Raw genomic sequence first — 25,248 nt, 5'->3', positions numbered from 1 at the left:
TCTTTCAATTCATGGAAAAGAACATACTTAACAAGGAAAAGACTCAAAAAACATGTTTGATATTTTTGCCATCATTGGGAAAGACAGAAAAATTTTAGAGTTGGCTGGTGTGTGTGTGTGTTTCTCTTTTCATTAGTTTAAAGTGATGTTTTAGTTAAAAAAGGAGCTGTAAAATTTAGTTTTGGAACTATTTATACCATACTAGCCACAGTGAATCTTGGTTTTATGTAGAGGAAACTGATATGTACAAAGCTTTGTCTCATGAAGACTTAATTTCATTTTCATCTATGCAAAGTTAAAATGCCCTCCTTAAGGGTATGGAAATGCAGCTGTAGTTTATTAACTACTGACACAGATCAACACAAGACAAAAGTAGGAAAAAAGTAAGATTTGAACTGTTAAATATTAGAAATAATTTTTAGCACAATCATTCTCTTTGTCTAGTCAGAATTCCATGTGAAAGGAACTCATGTGTGACTCTCTTCACCAGTGACCGTGGCAAAATCTATTCATAGCTTGAGTGAAAGCCACAGGGAATAGGTGCATCAAACAGAAGAAACAGAAATTTCACTGGCTGTTTATAAAAGGATTTATCTTACTTCACTGCTCAAAGGCAGATTATATTGAAAGCATGCAGCAGTTACTTCCATACTAGGTACATAACAAGTATTCAAGATCAGAAAATGTCCATCAGACCTAATATCCTCTATAAATGTATATAGCAAAAAGTGTAAGATCAAGGGCAATATGTATAATACTTCCTTACAGTGCCCTCCAAATTGTCAGTGAGAGTTTATCAAGGATTTTTTAAGGACAAAGTCACTTATTGCAGGGACTTTTGCTCCAAAAGCTCATCCAGCTGCTTTCTGAGCCCATGAAACCTTTCAGTGCCTCAAACTTATAAAGGATGAGTCCCATGGATTAAAATGTTGCAAGAAACTATTTCTTAATTTTTTTTTTCAGACATTTCACCTTCAAACCTTACTAGATATACATCTAGTTCTTGCATGGAAAGAGGTAATGAACAATCTTTTCCCGACTATCTTTTGGATGCTTCAAGGCTGAAGAGATTTTGTCTGTTTAACTGTTTCTTTGCCTGGCTGTTTTTCTGTGTTTTAATCATTCTTTCCACCTTTCTTCTGTTCTTTTTTTTGAATGCACTTTGTTGTTTCAAAATGAGATATTTAAGACATAACTATGTGAACCAGTTTGAATTACTGTATAATGCATTTCAGCTGCTTTTTTACTGGACTGTCACAATTTTCTAAGACCTTTCTGTTATTCTTCACAAGAAACCTTAATCTTCATTTATCTGAATACCACAATGAAGTCAGCAAAGCTTGTTCCTATACATTCTTACCCTCTTTTCTAAATAATTGATAAATACTTCCAGTACTTAGATCTATGCACAGATTTTTCTAAGATTCTAATCTTCCTTACTACTCTTCCTATACTGTGCAAAGCTTAAGAAAACAGAAAGATGAACAGGAAAAACATGTTATTTAAAATGAGAATGTAGATAGACGAAAAAATATCATTGCTCCAGCACATGGCAGAAGTATAGAGTGAGTTTTACAGTTGGATGTAAGAATGGACAAAGTAACAGTCTTAGGCTTTTGTAAGGCATTTAATTTATGATGGTATAATATTCTATTTTTAAACATTAACATTTTACTCTGTAAGTGCATTAAAACAAAAAAATGTTTTATATATATATATATATGTATGTATGTTAGTATAGTGTACCTATTCTTTTTATCGCATGACACTGCAGGGATCAATGATTAGTTTTGGTGCGGTTTAGTTTATCAGTGGTCTAGGTGGAAATGCAAGCCCAAAAATATTTACATTGATGCAAAATTTGACAGAATTTAACTCATTCATATAATGCCGTCTATATGGCAAAGAAGCAGCAGAGATCAAGAGTGTCCTTTGCAAGCCTGAATAGGGCTGATGGGAATAGAAGTATGGAGGTAACTGTGCCCCAGTAGGTCCAGTGGTGGAAATAAGCATCCACATCTGTCACCTAAAGATTTAAAAGGATGGTAGAAAATTATGGAGATTGCAATGGAAAGCTGCAAAGTAACTTGAAAGCTAAAAAAATAATAAATTCAGAGGCTTGGAGTTTGCCTGCAGACTGTCTTTGGAAATGCTCTAGACAGAGAGAGAGATTTTCTTTGTCAGTACTCCAAGTCCAGTAGTAGCAGTTGGCCTGACTATTAGCCAAGCTAATAAGGCTTGCTGAGAAAAACATAGTATTACCTAGCACTCAGTGCCATATTAATGCAGCCATATGTTTGTGGGTATTTAGTTTTATTTCCATTGCTTATTTACAATACTATCAACAATAAAAGAGCAGCTTAGAAATCAGACGTCCTTAAAATGCCTCAAGGTGTGCATCTTACATTCTGCTTGCTTTCTGGAATCTTGCTGTAAAGTTTGGTAGGCAGCCAAATCTACAAGTAGGTAACTGATGTGAACTTCATAGACAATGTTTTTCTGGCCAGTATTTGCTAAATAATAACATAAATAAATTAGAGAATATGAGAGACCACCTTTCTGTAAGAGTCCTGTTTTGTAAGATGATCCAGACTCAATTCTGCCAATTTCAGATAGATTTAAGCTGTGCACTTCTACTTTTTAAATTTCACATTAGGTTTTAAATCAGTCTGTATGTTCTAATAAGTAAATAAAACTCTGATAAGCATTAGTGATTAAAGGATTATGCTTTCATTGTGTTAATTAATTTGATTCCAAATATATCATTGCTTCCAGTACTCACTTTTTTCTTATTGTCTGTGTTCATTAAAAAGATTATTAATAAAAATATTATCTTCTAATCCATGTGTACTTTTCTAAGTTTCAGAGAAGGTCCCTAAAGGTATGTGGATTATAAAATCAGGAAGATAAATTCTGAAATGAGTGGTCCATATGGCATGAACATTCAGCTGCTATGAGTCTCGAGATACTTCCAAAACCTCTTCATAGCAGTTCCTTAAATGTCAGATTAGAGCGATTATTCCATTAATTGTTTTTCGGAAGCTTTCCCAATTCTGTAATTTAGAGTCTGGGGACCTGCAACAGGCATTCTAGGTTTTACATTCTGAGGATTCATTATTGAATTTATTCTTTAAGATGATATTTGTTAAAGAGAAGAGTAAAATGGATCATGAGGAAAGCACATCTTTCACATTGGTTCACATAATTCAAAGATACAAGAATAGGTGTAAATGTAGACCCCTATACATTGTAATACCAAGACAGCAATTATTTTTTTCTAGTATTGTAACACTTGTTTCTTCAAATACCAAAAGTAGCTGGGACTTTATGCATGAAAGATTACTGTCCTCTCCCTGAGTTAGAGTGAGTCTTCTCGGGTCCCTTCTGCTGCAAAAAGATGCCCCAACACAGACTACAGAAACATACAGAGTCTAAGACAGGTCAATTTTAAACTCCTTTGGCAGGTCTCTGAAGCTTCTGTGAGAAAGTGAATAATAAAAATGCATCGTAACCTGCCTAAACCATGACTTTTTCCCATCTTTACCCATTATTGAGACAGTTGTCTGCTCAAAGAATAGGTTTCATTGGTCTTCCACTCCCATCCTCTGTTTCACCTGTGGGAAATTTTAGTTGAAGAGGTTTTGTTCTATCCCAGACATCTCTTCTATCATTTTGTAGCGATGCGTTCATCACACCATAGACTCAGGAGCAGCAGTAACACCAAGTACGTCTAAATTTTTCTTCCCTTTACAGAGTTCTCTAAACCACCTTTAGTCTGTGAAGCTGTGGAAAGAAATAAAAACAGGAAGAAAGCAAATGCCCTAGCAGGTGTTAGTACAATACAAATAGAAAGCAGTGAAAGACACAGTAGCTCAGAGAAAACAAAAGAAATCTATGTGAAGCCAGATCCCACTGAAAGGTATATTCAAATCTTAGCATTGGAATGGGCATTAAACAAAATGGCTGGATATATAGTAGTACAAAAGAAAATACTGAAAAACAATGAATTTGCAGTATTAATCTGAAAGCAATTGTATTAGTGGCAGGAGTACAGACAGAACCATCTAAAGGATCTGAAAAATAAAAGTTTATCACATATTTCTACAGTTACTTACTGCCATCCTTAATGTAAACATAGCAAGTGTATGTTCATTTATTTGTCTGGATCTAGACACACAGCTCACATACATCCATGGAGTCTATACTTGTAAAAAAGCCAGGAATAACAAACCAAATATCTTCTCATTTCTGTGGGCTATTTTTTTGTGTTGTATAGTTGTAAGCTCCTTCTGCCTAGGCAGGATAAGGGTTTTAAATTTCTGAAGGGGTGGTCTTTGGGCAGGCAGGCAAGCTGGTTTTCTGTCATGGACTTGGGCTACAATGCATTCATTCACACCGAATTTAACTCCAGCATGTGTACCAAAATTAGCAAAGCAATGTTTGGAGACAGCTCCAGATGTTTTTGACTTGTAGACATCTTGGTGGGTTTGAAAATTTTTGTCTTTGTACCGTTGTCTGCTTCACTACTAAATGGCATGTGGTTCTGCAGGTACAAGCAGCAAGGACGGAGAAAAGATGATACTACTGTTGAAACTTTGGAGCAGGGGTCCTCAAACTACGGCTCGTGGGCTGGATACGGCCCCCCAGGGTCCTCAATCCGGCCGCCGGTATTTACAGACCCCCCCCGCCCCCCCCCGCCGGGGGCTGGGGGGAAACCAAGCAGCCGCAGATGTCTGCCTGCCGCTACATCAGCGCTGGCCCCTGGTTAAACAGTTTGAGGACTCTGCTCTGGAGTGAAGTTTGGGAAAATAATTATGTGTACTAAATCGAGGATTGTTCAGAGTGCTACCTGTATATTTAATATTAAAAAGAAAAAGCAAAACAGAAGGCAATACCTGATGCTAAGACTTCAGTAGTACGGAAGTAACTCAGGATTGGTTGTAATGCATATGCCCCCTACGAAAACTCCGTCAGCTTTTGAGTCACCCATGACATATCCTGTGGTGTGTGGAAATCCTCTAGCTTACTTATTTACCAACACCTATAATATTCTGAAATTCCTAAAATATATCATAATGCAAAATGATACAAGACTTTACAAATTTCCCTCAGCAACCTATCATATCCTGGAGCACTGCCTAGGTTTAAGGATTTAATAGTTGCATTTTGGGTTTTGTTTTTTTTTTTTTTAGATTCTGTACCTTTGTCTTTAGTCGGGTATGACAAATGTTGTCTCATTGGAAACAAATCTTTCTCCTACGTGGAACTCTCAGTCATTAGTGTGTAAAAGTTCTTATCATATTTTAATAAAACTATTAATTCCTGTGTCATCTGCATTCATTTTATTACCCCTTTCAGGTTTAATAACTGGATCATACATATAACCTCTTCTAATAATGATGTAAGAAGCTAACCTTGCTGGTTAAGAATTTGTAAAATGGAAATTTGCTTTCATTATGGAACATGCCTTGATTTTTCTATATATTTTGACAGTATTGTAAATCGACAGAATTTTCACTCTTTGCACGTAGATTTTACTGCCTTAACAGTACTGATACTTCTTGAATCTGCTTTCCCTCCCTATAAGGTTGCTGGTTTTCCTTTGATAAATATATTTCATAGTGAAGCTCTAAATTAAAAAAATACAGAACAGCACAGCACATTATGTTTCAGAAGAATGATTCACTCCAAAGCCAAAGAGGTCATTGTGTAAGACATACATTTTCCCAGTTAATACAAATGTTTTACATAAACATTTAAACCCTTATGAAGAATCTGTTCTAATCTCTGCATTCTCTAGACTCAGACATACTGACACGTGTTGTGTACTTTGACTGTAAGTGGTCTCACTTAATTTGTTAGGACAACTGTGGGAATTATTAGACCACTCTAAGTGTTTTCAAGTTTTACATATTTCTATTTGGCTGTGTACATTGCCAAAATGTTTGCAGGAGTGGAATTTCACACTGTATTTACCAGTTAGCTTCACATAAATGCTGTAATCTGGACACAAAAAAACTGGCTAAAGAAGTGTATGCAGTGTGGTAATGACAAAGTTTAAATGGTGTAGTAGTTACCACAGTATTAATCCCTCTTACCAGACTCTTCCATGATCACATGGGGACAGGGAGGCAGAGCAGAAAGAGGGATATGATTAGCTACGTTACAGCTGAAAAAATTAGGGAGTACAAAAGGGAAGGAGGAATAAAATGAAGGATTCTAGGATGAGGATAATAAACATGAAAAAAAAAAAAAAGCTTCAAGTAACAGGTGGTCCTGCCCAAAACAAAGTATTGCAGCTTCTATTATGTTGATGGTTACATCTTGTTAAATACTGCAAGACAAATAATTTAGTAATTCCAATTAAAAAAAAAACAACACAAAAACAACAACAACAAAAAAACTAACCAAACAAAAAAAACCTGTCTTTTATAAAGCAGCTACATATAATGTGCATACTTGCATTTTTTAATGTATCTTTTTTCATTTAATGGAGAACACTTCCTTCACAATATTACTGTACATCTTTTTGAACATACAAGAAAGGTGTGTTCCTGCTGTAAAAGCCTAGCAAAACACTGTTAGATTTTTAAAGACTTCTGCTGCCTTAATTCTTCTGTCACTAGGAGAGTTCAATCAGAAAAATAATGTTTAAGGTTGGGGATTTTTTGTTCCTTTTTTGTAACATCACAGTGAGTTCTGCTAATTAATTTTGTATTTATGTATTACCCAGTATGCTTCTTTTAGTAGTCCCTGTGAACATGATTTAGAGCTAAAAGAAATCATTCTATTGCAAATTGGGAATATACAATATATAGTTTGAAAGAGCTATAACATGATAATCTTTTTCTAAATGTGTGTCTGCCAGCTCATCATCAACTGTGCTATTTCAAGACTTGGGCAGAGGTTTGGGCAGATAGTAAGAGCGATTCATGCCAAGGTGTGTGAAAATCATGCAGTAATGTTGAAGAATAGGGAAATCTTTGTGACAGAAAACACAAGTGGAATTCAGGTCTGTTCTGATTAAAGGTTTTTCTCTAATCTGTTCAGTAATTAATCACTATACTTCTTCCTTCTAGAATTTGTGCAAGTATTACAAATATATGTATATATAATATAGCATTATGCCAATGTAAATAGTTCCAAACAAAAAGCTCAAAACTAAGTACAACTGTTACTTATAAGTTTATGTTGTAAATACAGTCTCATTCATGTTGCATTTCTATAAGCTTCTTCTTAAAAAAAAATGAAGATTTAAACTAAGAAATAATTCAATGAGACTTCTGTAAAGTGTCTCTATGGTTGCAGGGTTATTGTGCATCTGTAATAACTAGAGGTAAAATTTCAGCTTTTAGAATATTAATTTATATGGCTCACAAATGAATTCATAATAATAATAATTTTAAAATAACTATTTACTTTATATTTTAGACGACAAAAAGAGAGCTAAAAGTCTCTTAACTTTTATATGCTTATTAAAAAAACCCTGGAGGTAATTTTAGATGCTTATAAGGTTGCACACCAGCAGTTGAGATGCAAAAGTATTTTGTTTTGTTATTATTATTATTAGAAGGAGTTAATATATGAATATATGTTCTCTGTGATTATATTTATAATTATTGGAGAGTATTTTATCATTATACTTTTGTCAGTGGTATAAGTTGCTCTATATGTTGAAGAATTATACTTGTTAAGAACACAATATTTCTCAACCGTCTTTGACTAGGCAGAAGGGGTTTTTTGCATTTCTGTTATTTGTCAAAGACACCAGATGTCTAGGTAGATGCACAAAATTATTTCTTCCTCTTAGGGAAAGCTTATGGGACCCACATGTGCTTTTAGTAAGAACAAACCCTAGACTATGGAAACAATGTTTAGAAAGTCATAAACTGTGATAATGGACTCCCCGCATACAAACCATCAGAAGAATAGGCGAAAGGAGGTTTATTTTCATTGAAATACTGTGATAGCTCTTCCTTGTAATGAAATACAGACAAGATTTGATGAATCTTGTTCAATCAATTGATTTTTCTAGCTATATATTATTTTTATAAGAAAATTAAATACAGCTATTTATACAATACTTCACTGTATGTTCTTTCTTTTCAACAGATTTCTCAGCAGGATTTGGGTTTGCAAGAAAAAGTTAATCAGTATTTATTAAGACTAATAAATATTTTCTGCAATCCATTCAGTTGAAAAGGTTGGTGGTTTGTGCATTTAATTAAATAGTCCTGGACCAGTGGGCTCTGTTCTTCTTCAAAGTTGATACTGTGATTCCAGGTAGGAATTTACCAAAAGAAATGCTATTACTGATCTTTGAAATAAATGAGGCAAAAGCAGTCTTTCTTTTCAATCTGGGATACTCAAAGATTAAGTAACAGAACATGTTTAATAATGGGGAACGGTTGTCTCTGTTAGGTTTTGCTAACTCTAAGTTAGTACTTTTACAAAAAAAAATCCATTTTTATCTACAAATTCTGTAATGTTTTTATCTTAAGATCTTCTGTTGGGTTGTTATGAAATGCTTATTTAGTTGTGATTGAGCTCAGAAATTACCAAACTTCTCCTTGCCTTGTGCTAACCAGTCATCTAGATCATAAATATTTGAACAGGAGAACAACAAACAGCTTTAAATATTTGCTGATCATGAAGGATCTGGTATATAATTTATATATTTTTTTCTAAGTAAAATGCAGATACCTGCTACAAATAGGAAAGAATGCAAGGCTAACTGGTGTCAAAACTCATTCCAAGGCAAACTTTTAAACATTCTGATGTTTTTCATTACAATTTCATCATAGCTTTCATACTCGTTTTATGTTAGACTAAAGAGACCACTAGGATGCAAACAAATCTCCAGTAAATCATGGATTTGTGCCCTAGATTGACTGAAGCCAAAATGTATGTAAATCTGAAACCCAGCCCTACCACAAGAAGCATCTTTCGCGGCTGTTATCTTGCATATCTGTGCTGGGTTTGTCTGGCATAAAGTTGATTTTTTCCATGTTAGATTATATGGGACTAGGTTTTGGATTTGTGCTGGAAACAGTGTTGATAATTCAGGGATGTTTTTGTTATTGCTGAACAGTGCTCACACAGTATCAAGGCTTTTTCTGCTTCTCACATCACCCCTCCAGCGAAAAGGCCAGAGGTGCCCAAAAGGTGGATAAGGACACAACTGGGACAGCTGACCCCAGCTGACCAGTGGGATGTTCCATACCATATGGTATCATGCTCAGCAATAAAAAGGTGGAGGAAGAAGGAAAGCAGGATGTTCAGAGTGATGGTGTTTTATCTTCCCAAGTAAACTTTAGGAATGATGGGGCCTTGCTTTCCTTGAGATACCTGAACACCTGTGTGCTGATGGGAAGCAGTGAATGAATTCCTTGTTTTGCTGTGTTTGCATGTGTGGCTTTTGCTTTGTCTGTTAAGCTGTCTTTATCTCAACCCATGAGCTTCCTCATTTTCACTCATCCAATTCTCTCCCCCATCCCACTGGGGGGGAGAGAGCAAGTGGCTATGTGGGGCTGAGCTGCTGGCCAGTGTTATCCTACAACACCTCCTACGTTTTTCTTTCAGTTGTATCTAGAGAGTTACTAGAATGTAACCTGGCTATGATATTAAACAAAAAGAAGAAGAAAAAAAAAAGTAATGCATTTTTTGTTAATTATATATAACAGTGTAATAATCTCAAAGGTAGGCTTTTACAGTCATTCCTTGACCAGAGTTTTTGCATTCCTATGGACATGACATGCCAACAAGACCTTCGTGACAAGTATGCCAGGTTTTATTTCACTAGATACAATAATTTCTAACAGGCTAGTAACAGCCTTTTTCCACCTGCATGTAGCTGAAGCAGATATTTTGTCTTGCTTCAAATTTCCAAGCATCTACAAAAACTACTGAAGCTTCTTAAATGTAAAGTTCCTATCTTTAGGAAGAACAATGTAAGTGCTTTTCGTTTGTTAGTAATTGCAACTTGTTTTAAAGTGCAGTTATAGTCAGAAACTTTTCCCTAAAGATTGGTGTAGGCAGGTCCCATGTGGTTTTGGTTTTTTGGGTTGTTTTGTTTTTTTGGTTTTTTTTTTTTTTCCTTAGTGGTGGCCAGCAGGAAAATTATGACATACTTGCCACCACAGAAACATGGTGGGATGACTCGCATGACTGGAGTGCTGCAATGGATGGTAATAAACTATTCAGAAGAAACAGGCAAGGAAGGAGATGTAGTGAGGTAACTCTGTATGTTAGGGAGTGTTTCCACTGCCTAGAGCTTAATGTTGGTAACAGCGAGATCAAGTTTATGGGTAAGGATCGGAGGAAAGCCCTCAAGGCAGATATTCTGGTGGGATTCTGTTATAGACCACCCAACCAGTATGAAGAGAAAGATGAAACATTCTACAAGCAGCTGAGAGAAGTCTCAAAATTGCTAGCCCTTGTTCTCATGGGGGACTTAATTTTACTGGATGTCTTCTGGAAATGCAACACAGTGGAGAGGAAACAGTCTGGGGGCTTCCTGGAGTGTGTGGAAGACAACTTACTGGCACAGCTGGGCAGGGAGCCAGCCAGGGACATGTCCCGCTGGACCTGCTGTTTACAAATGGGGAAAGACTGGTGGGTGATGTGGTGGTTAGAGCATATCTTGGGCACAGTGAATCATGAGATGATAGAGTTTTTGATTCTTGGAGAAGGAAAAAGAGGGGTCAGCAAAACCCTGCTACCTTAGATTTCCAGCAGGTAGACTTTACTGGTTTAGGAGATTGACCAACAGAGTCCCTTGCAAAATAGTTCTGAAGGACCAAGGAGTCCAGGAAGGCTGGACATTCTTCAGTCAGGAAGTCTTAAAGGCACAGGATCAGGCCATCCTCATGTGCCAAATGACAAGTCAGTGAGGAAGAAAACTGGCCTGGCAAAACAGAAAGCTTTGGCTGGAACTCAGAGGGGAAAAGAGAGAGTTTACCACCTTTGGAAGAAGGGGCAAGCAACTCTGAAGGACTGTAAGGATGTCATTAGGTTACGCAGGGAAAAGATCAGAAAGACAAAAGCCCATCTGCAACTTAAGCTGGCCACTGCCATAGAAGATAACAAATATTTTTACAAATACATTAGAAAGAAAAGGAGGGCCAAAGATAATCCTCATTCTTTACTAGATGTGGTGGGGAACATTGCCCCAAAGGGTGATGAAAAGGCTGAGGTACTTTAATACTTTCTTTGCCTCAGGCTTGAATAGCAAGACCAGTTGCCCTCAGGGTACTCAGCCCCCACCCCCCACCCCACCCCCCCCACCCCCACCCCGAGCTGGAAGGCAGGGATGAGGAGGAGCAGCATGAAGTCCCCACAGCCCAGGAAGAAACAGTTAGTGACCTGCTGCTCCACTTAGACACACACAGGTCTATGGGGCTGGGTGGGATCCACCTGAGGGTACTGAGGAAGCCAGTGGAGGAGCTCGCTAAGCCACTCTCCATCATTTATCAGCAGTCCTGGCTAACTGGGGAGGTCCCAGAAGGATGGAGGTTAGCCAGTGTGACACCCATCTACAAGAAAGGCTTGAAGGGGGATCCAGGAAACTAGAGGCCTGTCAGCCTGACCTCAGTGCTGGGGAAGGTTATGGAGCAGATCATCCTGAAGTGCTGTCATGTGGCATGTAGAGGACAGTGAGGGGATCAGGCCAAGTCAGAATGGGGTTATGAAAGGCAGGTCCTGCCTGATAAACCTGATCTTAAACGACAAGATGACCCACCTAGTGGATGAGGAAAAGGCTGTTGATGTTGTGTTCCTGGACCTTAGTAAAGCGTTTGACACTGTCTCCCACAGCATTCTCCTGGAGACACTGGCTGCATATGGCTTGGACGGGTTTTCGTCTATGCTGAATAAAAAGCTGGCTGGACAGCCAAACCCAAAGTGTTGTGATGAATGGACTTCACATCCAGCTGGCAGCTGGTCACAAGTGGTGTTCGCCAGGGCTCAGTACTGGGGCCAGTTTTGTTTCATGACTTGATTGATGATCTGGATGAGGGGATTGAGTGCACCCTCAGTAAGTTTGCAGACAACATCAGGTTGGGAGGAAGACTAGGAAGGTTCTGCAGCGGGACCTGGGCAGGCTGGAGCGATGGGCCCAGGCCAGTCGTGTGAGGTTCAGCAGGGCTCAGTGCCGGGTCCTGCCCTTGGGTCACACCAGCCCCACGCAGCGCTACAGGCTGGGGCAGAGCGGCTGGAAAGGGCCTGGTGGGAAAGGGCCTGGGGGTGCTGGGTGACGGCCGGCTGGGCAGGAGCCAGCAGTGTGCCCAGGGGGCCCAGGCGGCCAGCAGCACCCTGGCTGGTGTCCCCAGCAGTGTGGCCAGCAGGACCAGGGCAGTGACCGTCCCCCTGCACTGGGCACTGCTGAGGCCGCCCCTCGAACCCTGTGTTCAGGTCTGGGCCCCTCTCTGCAAGAGGGATGTAGAGGGGCTGCAGCGTGTCCAGAGACGGGCAGCGGGGACGGGGAAGGGGCTGGGGCACAAAACTTATGAGAAGCAGCTGAGGGAACTGAGGCTGTTTAGTTTGGAGAGGAGGAAGCTCAGAGGGGACCTTATTCCTCACTCCAACTACCTGGCAGGAGGCTGTAGGCAAGTGGGGGTTGATCTCCCAAGTAACAAGCGACAGGACAAAAGGAAACAGCCTCAAGTTATGCCAGGTGAGGTTTAGATTGGATATTAGGAAAAAATTCTTCACAGAAAGTGTGGTGAAACATTGGAACTGGATGCCCATGGAGGTGGTGGAATCAGTGTCCCTGGAGGTGTTTAAAAAATGCAGAGATGCAGTGCTTATTGACATAGTTTAGTGATGGACTTGGCAGGCCTGAGTTTAATGGCTGGACTTGATAATCTCAAAGGTCTTTTCTAACAGAAATGATTCTGTGATTCTATGATTCTGTGATCTAGGAAATGTAGTCATAGTACTTATCAATTAATAACTTTTCCAAGCAGCAGCCCAGCAAGTTTAACCTGGGATCTGCAAATTAAATTATTGTTTTCTGCATCTTAGGCAATCTCTTCTAAATAATGTATTAGATTATATCTAAATAGAGCAGCTGATAATTCAGAATTCTGACAAGGAAGCATTACAGGTTTTGTTTTTTAAACCCCCCTTTTTTTTTTTTTTTTACTAGAAGTTTTTTCATTAGTTAGTTATTAGAATTAATGCATTCAAAATACTTGGATTTGCTTCCATTATCCTTCTCGCGTTATGATCACATCCAAATACCAAACAATGTGACTCTCTATGAGACATGGAGACCCTCTTACTGCCAGTTTTCCAATAGGAAAATAGCTTGTAGAAAAGGTAGCTCTAGATGTCATGGTTTAGATTTATAATGGGATTTTAGGCTCTGAAAATAATCCAGGTATAAGTAGGTTATATCCTCATCGCTTAAGGCATTTGGTTATTTGCAGGAAGGATTCAGTCTTGGTAAGAACGTATATGCGGAAGTACACATGCCATGTTAGGATGGGGGTAGTGGTTTACAAGGCCAGCATTGTGACTGTGCTTAGTCTCTTGCCTTACTAATCAGCAAAGTTTTTCTCACAAAAAGGGATTGGTTATGTCTGACAACGTGGGGTAAGGATATGTGTGGAAACAAGTTTCCTGACCTCATGATGGGGACTGGAAACTTGTAAGAGGGGAGGTTCTTTTAAGTAGAGGACACCAGGGTTTTAAGGTGCAGGGGACAGCATGATCAGAGAGTCCTCACAGTTCATCTGCAAAAGCTGTATAACTTGGGACCCATCTCAAGCACTCATGTACAAATGCTTGTGTCCCTGGGGACAAGAAGGAAACATCAGCAGTCGATGCAGATCAACTGAGCTGTGACCTCAGAGGCTTTGGTGACATGGTAGTACAGCTTTCACACTTGTAGAGCTGCAGTGCAGGGGTACAGGCTCTTCAGGACAAACAAGGTTGTCAGGGACAAAAATGGGGTCGTCTAGGCAAAGGCATAGCTCAGAGGCATGGAACTTCACCCTGTAGTAAGTGAGTCTGTGAGTAAGGGTCAGGAGACAGAACAGCACCACTGATGCACAGACACAGAGGTGCAAACAACTCAAGGGCAAATTCTTGATTCATGTGGTTGGCAAATCAACCAGGGAAGACATCCTGGTGGATCTGGTACTCACAAGCAAGGAAGAACTGGTTGAGGGCATAAAGATTGAGGGCAGTCTTAACTATGGTGACTGTGAGACTCTAGAGCTTTAGAAGCTGAGATAAGTGAGTAAAACAAACAGCAGTATTTTATAAAGGCAACCACCCTGGAATTTCAGAAGACTGTATTTCTGATCTGCTAAAGACTTCCTTGGTAAGATCCCATGAAAAACTTCCATTGGAGGCAAAGGTCCAGAAGAGGGCTGAACTCAACCCTGGAACAGGACAAGCTGGTGTTGATGGTTGACAGTAGCTCTGCAGATATGTCCTGGTTGACCTGGGGGCAGCAATTTGCCAGGATGCAGCAGTGCACTCAGGTAGCAAAACAGCCCCTGTACCTGGGGCTGCATCGTAAAGGAGAAGGGATCCTGAACCATTGCCTGGCACTGGTAAAAGTGCCTTGATAGTCCAGGCCTGAACTCCTGGCACAGGACAGACCCTGACACACATGACTGAGTACAGTGAAGGATTCCCATGATGACTGGGGCTGGAGCACAGGGCATACAGGGGGAGGGCACTGGGCTGGTTCAATTTAGGGAATATGAGGGGAAGGGGAGACCTCACTGTTCTCTGCAGTGTATACACAGAAAATGAAATCAAACTCTCCTTGGTAATATACAACAGTAGGACAAGAGCCAATGTGCAGAAGTTGCAATTATTTTATTTTTTTTAGCACAAGGCTATGGAGTCCTTGTGGTTGGAGGTGTTCAAGACTAGAATGGACACAGCACTGAGCAACCTGATCTGATTAGAGTTGCTTTGACCACAGAAGGCATCTGGAGGTCCTTCCCTAACTACATTATTCAACCCTGCTGTAATTCTCTGATGACATTGTTCAAAAGACCAGTTAAATGGTTGAAAATTTCCTGCAATAATTACTGAAGGATAGCCATATCAGACAGCTAGTTGCAGATTATGCAGATTTGATGTTATGCTTTTATTAATAATAGTACTGTATTATTATGTCCAAGTGACAAATCCCTTGAACAAAAATGACTTATTTCTACTTTAGAAAAACAAAGCAACACATTACCCTAAAAAGGTGTTATTAAGTGTACTTAAAGAATCATTTTATTTGTTTGTTTCTGTCTTGTTTGATTTTTAATATAAATGTTTCTACTGTATGGGCTTAGTTAACCATCTAGCTGTCCTCAGAGCTTAGAAAATATAGTTTGTCACTAGAGGCACTTCAGATCTACAGTCACATCGGTTTGTTAAAATCACAACGACAATAAAATCCTGTGCAATGTAAAGGAAGTCAGGAGGAATATCTATTTGGTTTTCCCTCCGAGGCCTCCAAAACTGCAATGTCCATAGGCGTTCAGTAATAGAAGCTTGTGAGAGTGCTTTCCTCAATACATCACCACAAAGCTCTGACAAACCAGCAGGCTGTATGCCCTTGCTTCAATATTGAATTTTTGCAGTCATCATCAGTGTGATGCTGTATCATCAGGCTGATGTAAGGAATAAATCTTGACTGGACAGTGTCATTTGGACATAATGTTAGGAGGGTTGCTTGGCCCTTCTCACTTCTCTCTTCTTTCACATGAGGTAAAAGGTGCTTTGATTTGCCCAGCTGATCAGTGCTCTGTCACAGTGCTCATCCTGAGAAACTTCCTGTCCCTGTCCTGTGCATGCATGTGCTCCAACCCCACATTCTCCCCCCCTGTACTTTGAAAGTCAAGCTGGGCTGTCACAATGCCGCAAATCATTGCCAGAGCAATTTCTGCTCTTGCTGGGCAGTCTGTGTAGGTACAGCAGAGGGTGTAAACAGAAGACAGACAGATTGCCCCCTATGTTATTAAGATCATAAATGGTTATATTACAGTTTACATTAACACCTTTACACTGTTATAACAAGGGATCCATTTCTAGTAGAGCTGTTGTAATTCTTTAATGTGGAAAAATGGTCAGACTTCATGATTATGTGGCAATTCCAGAGTGCCTTCTCTTAGAAGGTATTGTGAGGATGGGTTCTAACATTTCCAGATTTGCAGCACACATACTTCACCACAGTTCTAGCTGAGAAATTTTGAAGTATCTCTCAACAGAAAAATGCGAATAGTGTGTCAGTATGAGAAGTTGCTACCTACAGCCTGGAGTTTGTAGATGGGATGATTTCTCATATGCTGTCTGGAGTTTATATTTTCAGACTTTCAGGTACATCAGTCTTCACATCAGTATTATTGCAATGTTCACTAGTATAGTCCTGGTGATCAAGGAAGCTTTGGTGTAAAGTTGCATGAGAGAACTGGTGAGATATTTCTACTAAAAAGTTAATAACAGAAGCAATAGCTCATTGTTCAAGCTAAAGTCTAGCAGCTGTTGCATTCGACTAAGTCTTGGAGATGTTAAAACTGAAAATGAATCTTTTTCAGTGCAAACCCTAGGTTCTGATAAAAAGTTTCAGTTTGTTGTGGTTTGCTGCAAACAAAAATGGTAATAGAATATGGCTTTTGGAAAAGTTGTTAAGATTTTGGCAGAAGTGATTTTATCAATTTTTCTTCAGAAAAAAAAAAGAATACAGTATCTTACAAAGGACACACAAAATACAAAATACACATTTAAAAAGAGTGGGGAGTTGATATATTTCTTAATTGGTTTTAATTGGATGTTTCATAATTTTTGTTTCAATATGACATCAACAGTACTCCAATTAACATGGCAGCATGGAATTCCAGGAGATAAAATCAAACCTACCTTGCTCTTTCCTGCTCTAATACAATCCTCAGAAATTTTCTATATGCTTTCCACTCCAAGTGCAAAAAGCAGAGTTGTTATATGGAAGGACAGATACTACTGATTTTAAAACAATTTTTAAAGAGCATATATTTTTCCTCCCTTTTTCTGATTTGTAAGATCTTTTCCTAGGTTATTTTAATCACTTCTCCTGTGATGCATTGATTAATATTGTACACCACTGTTCTTACTGCTAAGTCTGTTAAGTATGCTTACAGTTTTCTGCTCTGTACTGCCTAGCTGGTAAATGTCATTTATACACCTACCCTCCTTCATAACCAGTTTTAAGATGGTTAAAATAAACAGGGATTAAACACAGTGTCATTCTTGAAATAAATCAACTTTAATTAGAACATCAGAATGTTTGCAAGTTCCTATTATGTTTACATTACTGTTATAGGGAGGTCATGTACAAATATTTTAAATATTGTTAAACTCCAGTTCAATGTATCCTACATTATAATTGGCTTTTGTCTCTCTCCATGTGATAGCACATTTTTCATAAGGTACATCCACACGGATATTTGCAACTCTTAAGAAATTGTATCAACATCAGCATTAAAATGGAAAATTATAACATCATAAAGATTACATTGAAGCCAGGTTCTCTTGTCAGAACTTCATTTTTATGTATCACCAGTGGGATTTATTGGTTTATTGATTTTTTATTTTTTTTTCTGGGAGGAGGGATATTTATATTTATTGTTGCCATAAAATACTTCATACACTGCTTCATGAAATGTCTGAATTTGCAAGCCTATTCTTACTTCTACAAGAGTAATTATTTTTTTAATAAATGTTAAAAGTGGAAATATTTATGTTCCTATTTCTCCATTGATTTTAATTTCCTATTTGACAATGACTATGTATGTACTAATTTTTTAAATCAAAATAATTACATCACTGGTGTCTTTATGTCACTTGGCTAGGAACTGAGAAATCAGGAGGAGGAAAACACAAGATTGCATGCAAAGTCAAAACCTTACTCCATTTGTGTGGTCTGAATAGAATAATCTGAATTCTTTCAGTACTCAAGATGTACCATAATGTAACGTTATCCTTTTATAACCTTAAGTATGAAAACAGAGATGGATGTTAGTGCATCCTAGTCTATGAAATTTCTGCTTACAAATATGTGGGGTAAGAAGTCATAGTTGCAATCCTGTTTTGCTTTTACAGGTAGTTTGCAGGCATCTTTTAGTGCTGAAATGGCTAATTGGGAGGGGGGGAAGCTTTCATATATTGCTGCCCCCCCCCCCCGCTCCAAGGCTAAAATGAAAATTAGACTTACCATTAATCTTAACTTCTTTTCCTGAGCAGGAGGAGGCAGAATATTAACCATTCTTTGGTTATATGCTAGTTTTAACTCTAGTGTGCTCTTTTTCAGAATAGCCAAGTCCTTGAGGGTAGAAAGGAAGATGCAAGTTTTCTAGAAACTCTTCTGTTGAAAAAAATGTATTTTTTTTAGGAGAAAAGAAAGATTAAAATATTTAGGAGAAACAAAAGATGAAAAGATTGGATTCACCTGTAACAGGAAAAGTTTTATTCTTTCAGCAGCTCACATCTGAATAATTGTCAAAATGTGTTTTCCAAGGGTGCTGTCTACCTGGACATTTGGGGAACCACTGGCAAGGCAGCTTGTCCAGAGAGCTGCAATGTAGGGAAATTTCCCAGATTTCATGTTTTCTTCTGAGTAGACCACTAACAGCTAGTGATATTTCAGAGCTGCAGGTTCTTCCTGTGAGTTGTAAATAAGTCTGTCTCCTGGGACAGCACATCTCTCTCACAGGTCTCACATAAACTATGGGGGAACCTGTACAGACCTGGGAAGCATTTTCCCATTAGCACATTGCTCCATTGGGATGCTTTCCTTACAAAAAGTGATTTCTGGGTGGAAATGCTCTGGACAAGCTCCAGCAACCAGAGGTACATTCTTGACCTGAAATATCACTGTGTGTCTTTATGTTGGTCACTTCATGGAGTTAGAGATGGCTGCTGGAACCAAACTGCTGCCTCTTAACATCAGCTGATAACAATGAAACACCACAAAGTAGAAAGAACAGAACTACTATGTAAAAGCAAAGCTGTGCACAGCTCCTCTCCTGTTCAGGAAATAATGCCCCAAACCTGCATACTGTCAAGTCTCTGAAGATCCCTGAAGTGTAAGATCACCTGCAGCATCAGATCATACAGTCTAATCCTCCACACATCTTGCATACAGTTGTCTATGGATATTTTTCAATGGAATGCTGTATAGAAGTGAATTAGATGTGAAGAATTCTATAATGGAAAAGTGCACCACTTTTCAGCGTGGATTGTCCTGGTGGTTAGTCTGTATTGGGTCTGTGTGGCAAGGTTTTAGGTGGGGGGGACCACAGGGGCGGCTTCTGTGAGAAGCTGATAGAAGCTGCCCCCATGTCCATGGAGCCAGTGCCAGCCAGCTCCAAAACATTGGCCACTGGCCAAGGCTGAGCCCATCAACAACAGTGGTAGTGCCTCTGGGATAGTGTATTTAAGAAAGACGAAAAAAGACCTGTGCAACAAAGTGCAGCTGGAGAGAGGAGTGAGACTGTGTGAAAGCAGCAGTCCTGCAGACCCCCAGGCCGGTGCAGGAGGAGGGGCGGGGGGGGGGGGGGGGGGGGGGGCGTTGCTCCAGGCACCAGAGCAGAGATTCCCCCTCAGCCCATGATGAAGACCATGGTGAGACAGGCTGTGACCCTCAGCCCATGGAGGTCCACGGTGGAGCAGATAGCTATCTGCAGCCTGTGGAGGACCCCACACCGGGACAGGGGTATGCCCCAAATAGGCTGTGACCTGTCAGGGGACCCACGCTGGAGCAGGCTGTTCCTGAGGGACTGCACCTTGTGGGAAGGATCCATGATGGAGCCGTTCATGAAGAACCGCAACCCACGGAAGGACTCACTTGGAGAAGTTCATAGAGGACTGTCTCCCATAAGGGGGACTCCACACTGAAGCAGGGCAAGACTGTGAGGAGGAAGATGCAGCAGAAACAGCATGTGATGAACTGACCACAGCCCCCATTCCCCATCTCCTTGCACTGCCTGGGGGGAGAAGGTAGTGTAATCAGGAGTGAAATTCAGCTTAGGAAGAAGGGAGGGGTTGGGGAAAGGATTTTTAAGATTGGTTTTTATTTCTCAGTGTCCTACTCTCTTTTGAGTAGTAACAAACTAATTTCCTCAAGTTAAGCCTGTTTTACCTGCGATGGCAATTGCTGAGTGATCTCCCTGTCCCTATCTCAACTCATAAGCTTCTTGTTATATTTTCTTTCCCTTCTCCTGATGAGGAGATGGAGTGATAAAGCAGCTTTGGAGGGCAGTTGGTGTTCAGCCAAGATCAAACCACCGCATAGTAATTTTCAATACTAAAAGTATTGCCTTATTTTTAATAATTCAGGTGAATCTAAATTTTCTGTCATTGGTTCTTGTTATGTTTGGGGTTTTTTTGTCTTCTAGTTTAAAAAAGCTTTTGGTAATAGGACTGCCTCTGTATGACTATCTTTAAACACTTTAGTTTCCTTACAATATATCAAAAAATAATGGAAAAAACAGTAGTTGCTATCAAAAATGGAGGAAGTAAAAATGTGAAGGGGAAGTAAAAAGAAAAAAAAATAAATCTTTCCACTGCTTTTTAATGTTCAAAGTCTGATACATATGGTACTTGAAATAAATTAATTAACATTCTATGACACTTAACTTTCAAATTTTCAAATATTTTTTTTTCTCTTGGGAAATATTAATTATCTTTTGAGGTTTAAGGTTTCTCTGTTTCCCACTAAAGCCTTCCCTAATAAATTATTATTCATTTTTCCCAGAAAATAACTTTTATTATCTTCCACTAGATATATTGTCCTTTGGTTCCACATCCTTTCTGAGCAGCAAAAAGAGCTATACAAGCTGATGAAAATATCATTTCCTGTTTCAAAATGGTCACATTTTGCCTTATATAGGCTATTATAAATATATATTTTATAATTAAATCATCAGAAATGAACTATAATAGAAACTTGACTTTCAGTCTCTTGTGTAATACTTGAGAAATTGCATTATTATGTATTTGAAGTTATTTTTAAGTTTAATAATCTAATGTTTTGACACTCTGGAGACTGACAGCTGTCATAACATTTCATCTCTCACTAAATTTTTAGAAAGACTTTATTATGGCTATGTTTAATAAATTATTCTACAATTTCAAATAATTATGCTGCTCAAGACATTCATTTTCACTGTGTTGTAAGCACTAACAGTATATCAATAGGGAATTCAATATGTGAAACATGACTCATGCATAGAAAGCACTGAAATAATCACCATTGTTTGTGCTAACTTTGTGGCTGAGTAAATGTGTAAATATATTTTATGTGTGCACATATAGAGATATATATTAATACTGATGTGTTTGTTCATGATATTTCAGATGATCAGAGCTTATTGTGATGGGACTGTTTGCTTTTTACACCTGACAAAGTAAGCTGGAAGTGTCCTAACCAAAGGGCTTGTTAACCTGCCAATGAAGGCTTGAAACAAGGGAACAGAGATTACCTGCAGGTAATTGGGAAAACAAATAAAGGGGAGTAGTGTGCATGGGACACTGTCATGGGTGGGTTTTAAACCTCTCCTGAGGATAGGGACATGAAGACAGTGGGACAACCTCTCTCAGAGGTCAACACATTTTTACATAACTTAGGACATAAACTGGAGGAAAAGAAAGTCTGTGTGCAGACACAGAGTGATGTTATTGGGAATGCAGAGATGTGGTGGGATCACTCATGACAGGAATGCTGCAAAGGATGGATACAGGCTTCGGAGAAGACAGTGGAGGTATGGGACAGAAAGATAAGGAGGATATACAACTTGAGTGTATACATCTCAAGAGCGTATGTGTAAAGATCAAGGTGAGGAAAGACTGAAGGTGAAATTGTAGTGAGCATTTGCTCCACAGTTTCTGTTCAAGAAAGGCATGTAGATAAAGCTTTTTTAGATGCTGGAGGGACCTTGCCAATTGCAAACCCAAGCTTTCATGGGGACTTCAATTATCCCACTGTTCTCTGAATGTGGCTCAGCACAAGCAATACAGAAAATTTCTGGTGTTCATTGAAGAGTGTTCTTTTCTAAAATTTAAACTTGCAGATCCAGGGGCACTAGATGTTTCAAACCACAGAATCACAGAATGGTTAGGCTTGGAAGGGACCTCTGCAGATCATCCAGTCCAAACCCCTGCTAAAGCAGGTTGACCTAGAGCAGGTTGCATCCAGGTAGGTTTTGAATGTCTCCAGAGAAGGAGACACCACCTGCTCTCTGGGCAGCCTGTTCCAGTGCTCTGTCACTTGCAAAGTAAAAAAAATTATCCTCATATTCAGATGAAACTCCTTGTGTTGCAGTTTGTTGCCATTGTTTCTTCCTGTCACTTGGTGCTACTGAGAACAGCCTGGCCCCATCCTCTTGATGCCCTTAAGATAGTTGTAGACATTGATAAGATCCCCTTTCAGTCTTCTCCAGGGGAAACAGGCCCAGCTCTCTCAGCCTGTCCTCATAGGGGAGATGGTCCAGTCTCCTCACCATCTTCATAGCTCTCTGCTGGACCCTCTCCAGCAGTTCCCTGTCTGTCTTGAACTGGGGAGCCCACAACTGGGCACAGCATGCCAGATGGGGCCTGAGTAGAGGGGGAGGATCACGTCTCTTGACCTGCTGGCCACGGTCCTCCTAATGCCCTCTAGAATATCTAAAAGTGACACAAGATAAATCTGTTCCTCAAAGGTTTACATTTGGTGGAGAGCTATATCATTGAATTATTGCAGTATTTCAAACCAACGGGTTCAGTTTCAGAGGATCTAAAATAATATAGATGCTAGTTACGTGAGAGAAAGTAGATGCTTCTTTCTGGAGTACCCTATCTGGACTCCCTGTTTCACAGCAAAGTTTCAATATTGCAAAGACAGATGAATTGCTCTGGCAGAATCAAGACAGCAGATATCTTTCCTTGTACTTTGTATTCATTGCCCTCATGGAGCCAAATGATGTTCACGTATCCAATCCCATACAATACCACAAATAGTTACCTCTTCTGGCCTGAGCTGAAGACAACTGTTAGTAATCAGCAAATGCTACAATACAAAATTAGATTAGTTTCTAAACTAATGTTATAGGATTCTTTAAATAAGTAGAAATATTCTTTAAGAAAAGTAAAGTAAGCTAATTCTACTTATTCTGATAACAGCAATCACATGACATGACCTAAAATAAAAGATTATCTAAGAGACTATTGTAAAGGTTTCTTAGAATTAATTCTTATGCTGTTCAGGTACATCCAGCTATTTTGCAATAAAACTTAACACTTCCAAAAAGCTCCTTTATATTTTGTCCTTTGTCTCTTTCTCCAGGAAGACAGTATCAAAGGTACAATGGACTTATTCCTGATCCACATCAATTTAAGAGACAATGGTACATGTTTTAAAAGTTAGAAACACAAGTACTACACAGATTTCCCTCAATTATACACAAAATTTGATATATAAATCTGGCAGAAAACAAGGTTGAAAGTAAGTGACAAAGGAAGATATGAAATGGAAGGTCATGGTTAGGAATGTCCTCAGAAATAGCTCAAATGTGCCATGTCTCAATAACTGGATAATAAAACCAGAGCTACTTCTATTACATAACAGATCTCCATTACTCAAATTGTGGATACTATCAAGTATGAAGCAGAATTTCTGAAAAGATGGGAATTATGTACACATTTGTTTAGTAATTTGTATAAAGCATAATGAATTGCTTTTCTCCCCATTTCTAATGTTTCCCTAGGAATACATTGTTTCGTGAACTTCATAATACAGTTTTGAGTGACAATAAAAAAAAAATTAAAAAAAAAAAAAAAGCTCAATAGGCGGTATTAGTGCTATTTCTTATGTGCTTACTAGTACTAGAATTTACCCAAACAGCCATAAATACTGATGGAAATGAACCTCTACAAGTAGCAGTCTGGGACTGATTAGGGCATCTTCCATCAACAGCTTGAACCTGGACTCCCACTTCTATTTTTTCTGCCTCAGGCATGCAGTGAAGGTAGTGTCCTCTTTCTCCTTTCTGTAATCAGTGGGAAGTAGTATGTTTGTCTCTGGAAGGCACCAGACATCATGAAGTTTTCAAGATCCAAATTTTAAGTTTCCCTTTTTGTAGTTTATTTACTGTTATGCTTTTATAATGTCTTCCAGATACAAAAGGTAGGAACTGCCATGTAAAGTATTTTAGGAGGAGAAAGAGGAAAGGGGAGGGGAAGGGAGGGAACTTATTTTACTTGTTAAACAAGGGAAAAATAAAAAGAAAAGTTCTATTCATTGTCTTTTCTAAAATATCAGATGTCAGTTAAGATTCATTTTGACATCATCTCCAACTTTAAAATCTTTCATGTTCATGTCACATTTGGGTAGCAACACTCACAACAAATAAAAGTATACCTGTTTGTAACACCTGTCATTGTTTGCCAAGGATCCAGGATGCTCTGGGGAAATGGAAAGATCCAATTACAAGACCGTCTGGAGTTTTCCTTTTCAGTTGTAAGTTAAAGATTTCAATTCAGTGCATACATCTGCAAGTAGTTAAGCCATTGAAAGAAAATATGGGTTTTAAAAAAATCTGTGGCCTTTTTACTTTTCCTTCAGTAAGCTTCTGAAAACACCTGCTTCTTCCAGGTGCTGTGATGCTAAGGAGTGATGGCTACCATGGTTTAAATTCCTGATTAGGTAACCTTTCAGAAAGTATCAATCATATATTGATTGTATCCCAATAATATTCAGGAGTTTGCAACAGTCTCTTTGCAAACTCATGCAGCTTTCCATACTAATGTATTTCCCTAAAATCTTGACTGTACTGAAACTTGCATGCACAATTGCTGTAAACTTATTCCTTCTTGAGCAGGAAGGTCTTCAGTCCACAGACTATGACAGATGACTGGTTTTGTATCATGCCTGAACTCCACAAGATCCGCAGTGCATGACAAGTCAACAAAACTTTCTAGCAAGTTTCAAGTTCCAGACCTCCCAAAAGTTACAGCAATGTTTACCTTTTCAGAGAACAATGTGAAAACCAAAGTGGTGTGTAACATTACAACTGTGAAGAATGAAATAGTGTGTAAGATCATAAAACATAAGTGTTCTGGAAAGGGTTTGAGAAGGCTTTGTTTAAGAACAAACTGAAAGCTAGTAAGGGGGATCACATTTTTGTACAGTAAGCTGCAATGATACATGATACATAAAAGATTTATGAGTCCCCTTGTGAGACAAATTGAACATCTCAACTTCATTTACATTTTGAGTTATCT

Source organism: Falco rusticolus, chromosome Z (assembly GCF_015220075.1).
Source record: "Falco rusticolus isolate bFalRus1 chromosome Z, bFalRus1.pri, whole genome shotgun sequence".
In the NCBI taxonomy this organism is placed as follows: Eukaryota; Metazoa; Chordata; class Aves; order Falconiformes; family Falconidae; genus Falco; species Falco rusticolus.
The sequence above is the reverse complement of the archived record's forward strand: the minus strand, read 5'-3'. Positions refer to the sequence as shown.